Source organism: Lithobates pipiens, unplaced genomic scaffold (assembly GCF_037356315.1).
Source record: "Lithobates pipiens isolate NorthernLeopardFrog02 unplaced genomic scaffold, aLitPip1_a1.2 Scaffold_13, whole genome shotgun sequence".
Lineage (NCBI taxonomy): Eukaryota > Metazoa > Chordata > Amphibia > Anura > Ranidae > Lithobates > Lithobates pipiens.
In genome coordinates, this window is record NW_027507718.1 from 120,869,548 (window position 1) to 120,882,270 (window position 12,723).

Here is a 12,723-nt window from a genome sequence, read left to right on the forward strand (position 1 = left end):
GTCAGTCCTGCCTACTTAAGCCGTCCAGCCCAGATGATCTCTGCCTTCCTCTTGGTCACATCTATAGAGACGCTCTCCAGTGTTTCTGTTAAAGACTTGCCTGGCTGACATTCCTTCTGGCTCCAGATCCTGCTTGCTGTTCTCCTGCGTTCATCTCTGGCTCCCTGACATTTTGGCTTGTCCGAATATCCATTCCGGTTCCTGTACTCTAGCTATGTTTTGATTATGTTTACTCTGTTTATTTTTTTATTATTATTATTAAACAAGTGTGATTTAACTGTACTTCTGTCTTAGTCTGATTCATGGTTTCTGACAGTAGGCGAAGGCCATGATTTCAGAAGATGCAGTCAATCCACTTGTTGGTTATATTTTTTTTCCAGATTGGATGAGCAGGATCACTGCATGAATCAGTTTGCCATGGCGTTCCAAACACTCCTGAGTCGCACGGCTCACTTGTAATTTCCCACTGTGGCTGCTCTGGTACAACCTGTGTTGCAGGCTGTCCCTGCTGCTGCTCTAGTCTCTGTGCAGGCACCCGCCTCGAGTAGTACCTCTATAAACAGTATGTCTGATTCTGCTCTGCTTCCCCAGAGATTTGGAGGCGAACCAGGCCAATGCAGAGGGTTTCTCAACCAGGTTGAGATACACTTTCAGATGCTTCCCTAGGCATTTCCCATGGACAGAAGAAAAGGTTTTGTGATATCTTTCTTTCTGAGAGAGCCTTGGCCTGGGCAAACCTTCTATGGGAGATGCAAAAACCTGTTGTCTTTAGTTACCCAGAGTTTGTGGCTTCTTTTAAAAGGTTATTTGATGTTTCCGTTCACTCCTTTTCTGCTTCCAAGTGCCTCATATTCATCAAACAGAGTAGGAGAAATGTTGCCGATTATGCCATTAAATTCCGTACTCTGGCAGCAGAGGTTGCTTGAAACAATGAGACTATCATGGCATAGCTCCCAAATGTCCCTGATTTCGAGAGACTGTCCTTGATTCGGAGCAATGTCTGTCCCTCTTTCCCCCTCATTTGTCCCTCATTTTGGCCTGATCTATATAGTTGTATATAAAATGCACTTTTTATCTTTCAAAAAGTGTTTCCCAGTGCTAAACCTTTCATCCAATTTCTAAATTGCAGCATTTGTCAATTTTTAAAGCCAAAATAAGAAATATTACTTTTAAAAAATGCACTTGTGGATTTAAATAACTTTTTTGGGCGGCGTGGCATGGGGCGTGTCCTGTGCCTACATACTCTCTCAAAATGTTGGGAGGAATCCTCATGGTCTCTCGGCTACCATCAAGGATGAGATACCAGACCGAGATATACCCACTGAGCTGGAGAAATTGATCACGTTTGCCATCCTCATTGATTCCAGACCCAGAGAAAGACTTCCTTTTAAGGAGCGCTTGCGGAAGCCTCCTGTACATTTGTCTTTGAACTTTGCAGTCCCTACCTCACCTCCCATGACTCCTGGTACTGGGACGGTCCTTGAAGATGAACCCATGCACTCGGGCTTCACGCATCCCTCTACCGATGAGAGAACCCTTAGGAGGAGGGAGAGATTGTGCCTTTATTGTGGATGGGCAGGTCACTTTTTGAAGTCTTGTCCCACTCATCCAGGGAACTCTCAAACCTTGGGGCCCTGTCACGGACAGATCTTAGTTGGCCTTGTTTCATCCCCAGTTATTCTGAAAGATTAGCCCCTGTTTTCAGTTATCGCATGATGGTTAAAAAATTATCTCCAGTAGGAAAATTAAAACTAAACCAAATATGCACTTGCAGAGAGGAGTTTCATGCTAAGAAAAATATATATATTGTAGGTATACATGTCAAAATAATATACGCACAATGGAAGAACAATAAATGCCATACAGTGCAGACATGTAATATACCGTATATACTCGAGTATAAGCCGAGATTTTCAGCCCTTTTTTTAGGCTGAAAGTGCCCCCCTCGGCTTATACTCGAGTCACCGCCGTCTGCCTACCTGATCAGGCATGTCATGTAGACAGACGGTGGCCAGCGTGTCATAAAAACATACAGCGGCCATTCCAGTATTTAAAAGCCGCGCCTCCTCCTCGTCTGATAGGCAGAACACTCAATTTCCCAGCAGTCAGTTTTCAGCCTATCACGGACATCCCCTCATCCTCATACCTCAGACGAGGATGAGGGGATGTCCGTGATAGGCTGAAAACTGACTGCTGGGAAATTGAGTGTTCTGCCTATCACAGACGAAGAGGAGGCGCGGCTTTTGAATACTGGAATGTTTTTATGACATGCTGATCGGTGGCTGCAGATGGGCACACGGAGGCATGCACAGGACACAAAGGATGAAGATTAGCACAGGTAGGCTGCAATGGACACAGGGAGGTATACACATGACACAGTGAGGTAGGCAGATCTGCACAGGACACAGGGAGGCATACACAGGACACAGTGAGGTATGCAGATCTGCACAGGACACAGGGAGGTATACACAGGACACAGTGAGGTAGGCAGATCTGCACAGGACACAGGGAGGTATACACAGGACACATTGAGGTAGGCAGATCTGCACAGGACACAGGGAGGCATACACAGGACACAGTGAGGTATGCAGATCTGCACAGGACACAGGGAGGTATACACAGGACACAGTGAGGTAGGCAGATCTGCACAGGACACAGGGAGGTATACACAGGACACATTGAGGTAGGCAGATCTGCACAGGACACAGGGAGGCATGCAATAGACACAGTGAGACATGCAGCTGCAGATGGGCATTGTTGACCCTCTTTGCCACTTACAGTAGCTGCTGCATTTCCCACCCCCGGCTTATGCTAGAGTCAATAAGTTTTCCCAGTTTTTTGTGGTAAATTAGGGGTAAATTAGTATTCGGATCGACCTATACTCGAGTATATACGGTAGTTACCCAATAGTGTAAGTTCAACAAGGAGAAGACTTCCTACATGGAGATACTTTAAAAACTTTTTTCATCTCCCCAGGTGGTCCCAGAGCACCTCACAGTCCCAAAAACTGAATCGGGGCGATATTCCAGCTATATGGCTTACGAGAAGTCACACTGAAAATTACCCCCAACAAACAGACAGTGGTCGGACGGAGCTTGGGTCACACCTATGGCAGAAATCCAGGGTGAATTAGATGACCTGCCCATAGTGTACGTGAGCAGTCAAACAACAAATTCACATGGTAACAACATCCAATTACTTAAAATAGAGGATGCAAAAAAATAAACACATATATACATATATATAATATAATACACATGCATATATGGGCCTCTGGTCATTCAGACAATATGTGCATAAAAATCAGCAAAATAAATAAATAAACGGAGTGTCAAAGTGACACTAAACATTAGCTCTGTAAGTGAAAATAGTATGCCATAAACAAGTGTATTCTGCACAGTATTCTGCGAATAGAGAATACCAAAATAAGATTGGAATGACAAAACAGGAAAGAGAAAGTCAAACAGGAAATGAGACTGAAGTGAAAAGTGTGTGTGAAAGTGATGGATGACATGAAAAATGTATTAAAATGGGGCAAAATTGTATTTTGTATTGGTGTGCGTTTTTGTGCACAATATATGTGTTTTCACTGCCTCCCCCCTTTTTTAGTTTGCTTTCCAGTGTTTGTCACTCTCACTCCTTTCTTTTTCCTTTCTTTTTCACTCATTCCTCCTCCCCATACATGTCTTGTTGTCGTCTTCCTTTCTTCTGTTTGCATTTGTTTTTACAACCACATCGCTATGTACACATTTTTTTCGTTTTCCTCACTTGCCCCATTTTCATATATTTTTCATGTCATCCATCACTTTCACACACACTTTTCACTTCACTTCCCTGTTTGACTTTCTCTTTCCTGTTTTGTCATAACGATCTTATTTTGGTATTCTCTATTCGTTTTACTGTATCTCCTTTTCTTTTTTTTTTCTCGCACTGCTTTGGTTGTTTCTTTTGCTGTTGTTTTGGTTAGCATTGCTGTGTTTGCTATTTTATTTTGCATTGACGTGCGTTTTCGTGTACAATATAGATGTTTTCACTGTCTTTTCTTATCTAGTCATGTTTTCCTGTGTTTGTCACTTTCATCCTTCTCCCCTTCACTTATCCCTCTCCCCTTCACATCTCTTGCTGTCATCTTCCTTCTTCTAGTCTGCACTTGTTTTCACAATCATATTATTACGTACAGATACTTTTCGTTTTGTTTTTTGTTTTTTTTATTTCTTCACTCGTCCCATTTTCATACATCCTTTCTGCTCATCTTTCACCCCTATATACACTTTTTACTTCAGTTTCATTCATTTCTTTTTTTTTTCTCTGTATTCTTTATTCTTTTCACTGTGCAGAATACACTTGTTTATGGCATACTATTTTCACTTATAGAGCTGATGTTTGGTGTCACTCATTTTCAGTGTGACTTCTCGTAAGCCATATCACTGGATTATCGCCCCGGCTAGGTTTTTGGGACTGTGGGGTGCTCTGGGATCACCTGGGGAGAGGAAAATTTTTTTTAAAGTATCTCCATGTAGGAAGTCTTCTCCTTGTTGAACAGACACTATTGGGTAACTATATTATATGTCTGCACTGTATGGTATTTATTGTTCTTTCATTGTGCGTATATAATTTTGACATGTATACCTACAATATATATATTTTTCTTAGCAGACCAATCCTCTCAAGAAGATCCTTGGTATATGGGTTGAAACGTGTCAGGCCAATCTTTCATACTGTCAACATTTTATTATTAATGTTGCTATGAAACTGCTGTCTGCAAGTGCATATTTGGTTTAGTTTTAATTTTCCTACTGGAGCTCATTTTTAAACCATCATGTTATGCCCTTTGGTACTACTAATAAACAACAATTTTTTCATACAATATTGACACATTTTTTCACTTTGCTGCCTAAAAACCCCACTCTGGGGGAACCATTCTCCCTAATGTTCATTAAATGACACATAATTCCTATACAAACATATAGACTCTCAGACATAGTCTAAACTAGTATTTTAGCTGACGGGATATTAACTAAAAACATAATTTAAACCAGTTTCAAAACCAATTCTTACCAGACCTTATCTATCCTGTGGTTATCGTGACAAACAAGACCCTAAAATAAAGATATTCCTCTGTCAGCTATTTTAAAGTTTAAGTCACTTGGGCACAAGTCCAGGTGTCACGTACCTGGTGGAGATCGAGCTGGAGAGAGGGCTTCTCTTGCACCTCCTGTCTGACACCCCTGATAGTGGGGCCGATGTAGTGGTCGGTGCTGGCCAGACCTTGACAGGAACCAGATGGCTGTAGAGCGCTGGACAGACTCTGAGGATCGGAGCTCCGTATCACTGGGTCAGCAGATGGAGGCGTAGCTGGGACATAAGCCAGGAGGTCATCAACAGCCGGACAGAGCAGGTACCGAGACGAAAGGCAGAGGCAGAGATGGGACACAGTCCAGGTTCGGTACACAGACAGGCAGCAAGGTACAAGAGCATCAGGCAATAGCAGAGGAGTCAAACACAAGCCGGGATCAGGTAGGCAGGCGGAGGTCAAGGAGAAGGCTCAGGTGAAGCCGGGTCAAGATACTGGAAACAGGAACAGATCAGGTTAACAAGCACTAGCTGAAAGTCCACTCAGCTTTGTACCCCATACTCATTCACATAGGGTGGGGGGCCAGTATCCGGGGGCCCCCTTATTAAAGGGGGCTCCCGGGTTCCAATAAGCCCCCCGCCCGCAGACCCCGACAACCAACGGCCAGGGTTGTCAGGAAGAGGCCCTTGTCCTCATCAACATGGGGACAAGGTGCTTTGGGGTGGGGGAGCCGCGCGGCCCCCCCTTCCCCAAGGCACCCCCCATGTTGAGGGCACGCGGCCTGGTACGGCTCAGGAGGGGGGGGGGCGCTCGCTCGCCCCTCCTTTCCTGGCCGGCCGGGTAGCGTGCTCGGACAAGGGTCTGTTGTGGACTTGGGGGGACCCCCACGACGATTTTTTTCGGCGTTGGGGTTCCCCTTTAAGTCCATACCAGGCAGCGGGGTCAGCGACGTCTCCTTCGCGGGCCCCCCCTACCTGGAAACGCGCTCGAAATGAGCGGACTTTGCTCCGCATGTGTGGGCGAGTCCGTTCATTTCAAAAGTAGGGCGGATAGTACGGCGTACTTAGTACGCCGTATTAGTCCGCTGAAAAAGTGCCATGTGTGGGCAAGTAGCCCGTTCGGAAAGTCCGACGGACAGTCTGGCGGAAAGTCCGCCAGACTAAGTACGTCGGACAGACGGCTACGTGTGTATGCGGCTTTACAACAGAATGCACATGAGGTGAAATATATTGATTGTACATTACCTGCCCTCGCATACCATCACATATCCTCAAACTTGTTTGTTTACCGCTTGCTTCAATCTTATTTGTTTGAGGCTCGACCGGTCCCCCGGACAAAAATTGAAAAATTGGGCCTTGGGTGGTGGTGCTACAACACTGTAACCCCTCACAGATACTCGTGTTGGCGCAGGAACGGGCCCTGCTTTGAAACATGACTGCCAGTTTCTTGTCCTGTGCATCCTCCAGCAGCATATAACTGACACTGTGGTCGAATTAATTTGCAGACTCTTGGGGGGCCAAAAACAGTGCACAGCCAGTCACCCCCCCAGTCGGGGTCGGTCGATCACGCGCAACATTTACTTTAGGCAGCGCTTCTCTCTACGGGCGACTGGCTTCCCCTGGGTTTCTGTCTCAGCATCACACAGGGGCGGACTGACAACTCATGGGGCCCCCGGGCAATAGGAGATTATGGGGCCCCCAGGCAATCAGACAGGTAGGTACTGGAGAGGTGGGGTAGCTATAATCTAAGGATTTTTAGACCAAAAGGATGTCGGTAAGGGATATTTCAGAGACAGATGTAAAAAAAAACACTGATTTTTACATACTGTCCCTGGTTTTACTGAGGCTGGCAACCCTGATGGGGCCCCCTAGTGGCACGGGGCCCTCGGGCAGTGCCCGAGTGGCCCAATGGTCAGTCCGCCCCTGGCATCACAGCAGTTTCCTCACCGTGCGTCTCCTCCTTGGCATCATGGCATCTCCTCCCTCCTCCTCGCTCAGTCAATAGCAGACATCTCATGTCTCCTGAATTTGACTGCGGGCTCATGGACACCTGCGAGCGCCAGGCAATCTCCCGGCTGAGCCTGTCACTCAGGGGGCCGCTGTCAGCTGCTAGGAGCTTTAGAACTTTTTTCATTTTAAAAAGATTAGCTGAGAGAGAAGCGGCAGCAGCGGCTTTGCTGTGAACAGGAGGCTGGCTGAGGAAATGTCTATCAGAGGAGGGCTGGAGGAGCAAGTGGCTATATCATGCAGCATACAGAGTGTAACCCTCCCCCTCGCCAGCACACCACATTTGACTGTACATAGGTGCTGAATGGGGGTGTCAGGAGGGAGATACACAGTACCTGAAGTCCGAGGGCATAGCAGAAGGTATGACCACAGTAAATCAAATCCTGCAGCACTGAGCACACATCTCTGGCTGAATGGAAACAAGATCGTGGGGAGCGCTGCACAGTCGCAAGCAATGCTGGCTGGTCAGTATCTTCCAGAAATGTATTACCTTCAGGCAGTGCAAGGTTACTGATCAGCTTCCCCCTCGCTCTGTACTCTTTATTTTTCTTTATAGCTGCACACTGCTTAATCACACTGATACGATCTCTGAAAGATTCTGCAGCCCTCCAGCATTATGTGTCCAGTGACAGGGTCACACATGGTTGGTTGTTAAATATTTCAGCTCAGCTATTTAGCCAGAGCTCTGTGTGTGCTGCATAGTTTGATGTTTTTGTGAAGAAATTACTGCTGATTCAGGCTACAAGTTTCATAGACCCATTAACTGTTTGTTGTCCTCCACTAATCCTGACCAGTTCACTGTTTGTAAGAAAAAATAGGATTTTTAAAACAGCTTACCTGTAAAATCCTTTTCTTTGATGTACATCAGGGGACACAGAGCCATAGTAATAACTATGTGGGTTATATCGGCATATCAGGTGCTGGACACTGGCACGCCCCTTAAGGCGTGAACTTCCCCCATATAATCCCTCCCATTACTGGGAGTCCTCAGTTTTGTAGCCAAGCAATCAAAGTGTATAAGAAGAAGAAGGGAGGGACCTCTGTGTCCCCTGATGTACATCAAAGAAAAGGATTTTACAGGTAAGCTGTTTTAAAAATACTATTTTCTTTTCTTACATCAGGGGACACAGAGCCATAGTAGGTCATGTAGAATCGCAGGACCTTTCCCCTCACTCAAACGAGTGGGGGTGCGCCTTCATGAGAAGGCCTTAGAATTCTGCTTCATGGGCTTTCTGCCCCAAGATCCTGGTGCGTCCCCTGTCGAGACCGCCTAAAGGCAGATACCCCAGGCAGTAGGAGAGGCTGCATGATTAAAGGAGAACTGTTTGAACCTCCTTTATTGGTAAAGAGAGCTTTACCCCCTTTTGGATGTACTTATCCACTCTAAATAGTCGTACCCCAGGGAGTGACACAGACTGGCTAAGGGTTTTCGCCTGGTGCTTCGGCTGACCAATCTCTCAGCCATGGACCTCTGCAAAAATGCACTAGTCCAAGTATAAGCCATAGGGCTTAAACAATCAAGTCCTTCATAGCATCTGTGAGGCACAGTGCATCAAATACACCAGCCCCTTGCCGGGCCTGCTGATCAGGCAGAATTTTAGGCATCTCACACCTGTTCCTTAACCCCTTGGAGTCCACATTCCAATGCACTGGCGTGACTCAAAATGTGCTCCACCAAAATAGTGGAGTAGACGTTAAAGGCTTAATGGACTGAGCTACTCCAATCACAGCCAGAACTGCAAAAGACATCTTGTCTTTAAAAGGAAAATCCAACCTTAACTTGCTGGATCCTTTAACATCAGTGCTTTATCCACTGGACATGTGAGACTCTGCTCACTAAGGTGATTGCAGCAATAATAGCTGTAACCTCCCATTTCATTCATAGAAATGTTCCCATTCAGAATACATAAGCTATGCATGAATAGGAAAAAAAAACACATCCCCCGGTGGGGGAGGTTCAAATGAACCCTATTAGAGGTAGATACCTCAAGAGCCTGTGGTGGGCAACAAAAGGGTTAAGTAAGGGAGTACACTAACACCTGACTTCTGCGGCTACTCCCTCCCTGTTAAGATCCTCCGAAGAGGAAAAATAAGTGTTTTCCAATATTTGGGAAGATCTACCTGATCCCCAGCCTCCTGCACCTCAACAAAAGGGCCCTGAGGACTAAATGGGAATCTGCTATGTTTAGTCCTACTATGGAGAGACATCATAGCAATAATCTTTTTAATGGTAGAAGAAAAACCTGTTTGTATGAAATACACAGGGACAGAAGTGTTCTACCCTTGACGGCTCATCTCCCTGGCCGTATTTTTCTTTTTACCTCTCGGGGAGGAAGACATTCTTTTGGAAGGGTTTTTAGCTTGTTGTATACCATTAATCCCTTAGAACCCTTAGAGGGGTTCCTGATCCCTTTGTCACTCATAGCTTACAGTACAAAGCAGAGGCAGTACCAGCAAAAGAATGTTTCACTTGCTAGGCTATAGTACAGTACAATAACTGCTACTACTCCTAGCTATACAGTACAATGTTGCCAAAAGGAAAATGCCTGTGTCACCAAACCTGACCAGCAACCACTCTGCTCTGTCCCTCCACCGCCAGGCAGTAGCTTCTCTTGCAGAGCTCTAACTATTTCCTACATGTGTGGCAGGCGTCTGACACCATTTAGCCATGGCCCCCGCATGAAAACGCCCCCCCCCCATTCCTGTTTCAAACAGGGAAGTGAATCTCCCGATCGGCGAGCGGCCGAGACTTGCCCAAAAAATATTTTTTTTAAGTAAAAGAGGCAGCTGGCTGGCATCCAAATAGATCAAAATTCGCCAATCTGGGGGCCCAGGAAGTGATCAGAACCCCTTCATACCTGAGGGTCTGAGCTGGCTTGAACGGAGAGGAGAGTGGAGCTTCTGCTGTTTCCAGCGTCAAAATGGTGAGTGCTCAATACAGCCTCCAGTGGTGACACATAGACATGACAACACAATACATGGAAGGAGAGATTATCTCCCTTACCTTTCCTCGCAGCAAGGTTTGTCAGAGATAAAAAAAAAAAACAGTCTTCGCCTCTTCACGGTAGGCTCCGACACCTTGAAAGGAAACCTTCAGGAACAGGGGTACACTCAGGTAATCCTGCAATCCTGGACCTGCAAGAAGACCCTGCCAGTAAACTTTTATTGGCCTTACTACAGAAAAGTACTGGATCCCAGGGCCCAGCTTTAAAAGAATCCTCAAGAAAAACCTTGTGTCTTCGGATGACGAGGCTTGGTACCATTCATTTAGTCCATTACAGAGATATCAGAACGGGTCCAGTCAGGATGGCTGGCTCTCAGCAAAGGATTACTGCCCGTGGAGCTCAGTACACACATCCTTACACGTGCTCAACACCTTAGACACTGGCGAAAAAACTGAGGACTCCCAGTAATGGGAGGGGTTATATGCCGGAAGTTCACCCCCTAAGGGGCGTGCCAGTGTAAAGCACCTGATATGCCGATATAACCCACATGGTTATTACTATGGCTCTGTGTCCCCTGATGTAAGAAAATAAATGTTATTTTGGAAATGAAATGTGCTGCTGCCTTGTCACTTGATTGTACTTTTCAAAGGAGGATTACTGACTTGATCTTGCAGAGCTGGTTTAAATAGAGTGGCACAGCCCTGCAATACTATATACTTGTACACTGAGTTCAACCATAAACTCAGTCTCTGGCCATCTCCTGTATCATGTCTGCAGTCTGACCATTTCTTGTATCATGTCTGCAGTCTCTGATCATCTCTTGTATCATATCTGCAGTTTATGATCATATCTGCAGTCTCTAATCATCTCTTGTATCATGCCTGCAGTCTCTGATCATCTCTTGTATCATATCTGTAGTCTCTGATAATCTCTTGTATCATATCTGCAGTCTCTGATCATGTCTGCAGTCTCTGATCATCGCTTGTATCATGTCTGCAGCCTCTGATCATCTCTTGTATCATGTATGCAGTCTGTGATCATCTCTTGTATCATATTTGCAGTTTCTGATCATATCTGCAGTCTCTAATCATCTCTTGTATCATGCCTGCAGTCTCTGATCATCTCTTGTATCATATCTGCAGTCTCTGATCATGTCTGCAGTCTCTGACCATTGCTTGTATAATGTCTGCAGTCTCTGATCATCTCTTGTATCATGTCTGCAGTCTCTGATCATCTCTTGTATCATGTCCGCAGTCTCTGATCATCTCTTGTATCATTTCCTCAGTCAATAACCATCTTCTGTAGTGTGTCCTACACATATAAAACTCACATCACTCACACACTCAATCTACATAGGCTGTGTGTGAGTGATATGAGGTGTATATGTGTGACATATAAAACGAAAAATCAATCAGTGCTGAACACAACAAATAAATAAAATAATAATAAACAACATGCAGCTAGAATACTATAGGTCAAAATACCAAATCCCACAATACAAAGTAAAAAAGTAACAGTACAGCGCATAGATAAATAATATAAGTGAATAATAAAGTGACACTCTATTAGTGCATCTAAAAAACAAAAGTCCATAGATACAAAAAAAACAAGTAGAGTTGTCAAGGAAAAGATCCGCTTGTGCAGTGTGCCTTCAATCGACAAAACAAGTGATGATGTGATTCCTTCACCAATAAGCAAGATGGACTCTCACCTCAAAATATGGACCCCTGATTTAACAGACAGGTCAGAAAACGCATGTTCCCATCATGGGTTAATCACAGCATTCAGTAGATATAGCGGTAGTGCTCAAAGATTGAATCCTTTTCAGTGTCCTCAAGTTAATATGATTCCATATAAAAACATAAAGAACAAAATCTAGTGCTCTCCGTTTAAACGAATTTATTTTAAAACAGAAATGAAAGAGATACACTCACATTCTGGTGCACTGATCTCCAGTGCTGAGTGCTGGGCATGAAAACAAATATAGCACAGCGTCCATGCATGGATCAGTATAGCAGCTTGCGGATGACGTCACGGCTTAGGTCACGTGGTCCGTACGCGTTGCGTCCCCAAAAGTAGGCGGGACTTCATCAGCGTACGGACCACGTGACCTAAGCCGTGACGTCATCCGCAAGCTGCTATACTGATCCATGCATGGACGCTGTGCTATATTTGTTTTCATGCCCAGCACTCAGCACTGGAGATCAATGCACCAGAATGTGAGTGTATCTCTTTCATTTCTGTTTTAAAATAAATTCGTTTAAACGGAGAGCACTAGATTTTGTTCTTTATGTTTTTATATGGAATCACATTAACTTGAGGACACTGAAAAGGATTCAATCTTTGAGCACTACCGCTATATCTACTGAATGCTGTGATTAACCCATGATGGGAACATGCATTTTGTGACCTGTCTGTTAAATCAGGGGTCCATATTTTGAGGTGAGAGTCCATCTTGCTTATTGGTGAAGGAATCACATCATCACTTGTTTTGTCGATTGAAGGCACACTGCACAAGCGGATCTTTTCCTTGACAACTCTACTTGTTTTTTTTGTATCTATGGACTTTTGTTTTTTAGATGCACTAATAGAGTGTTACTTTATTATTCACTTATATTATTTATCTATGCGCTGTACTGTTACTTTTTTAATATGTGTGACATAGGCTGCATGTGAGTGACATTATACACACACACAG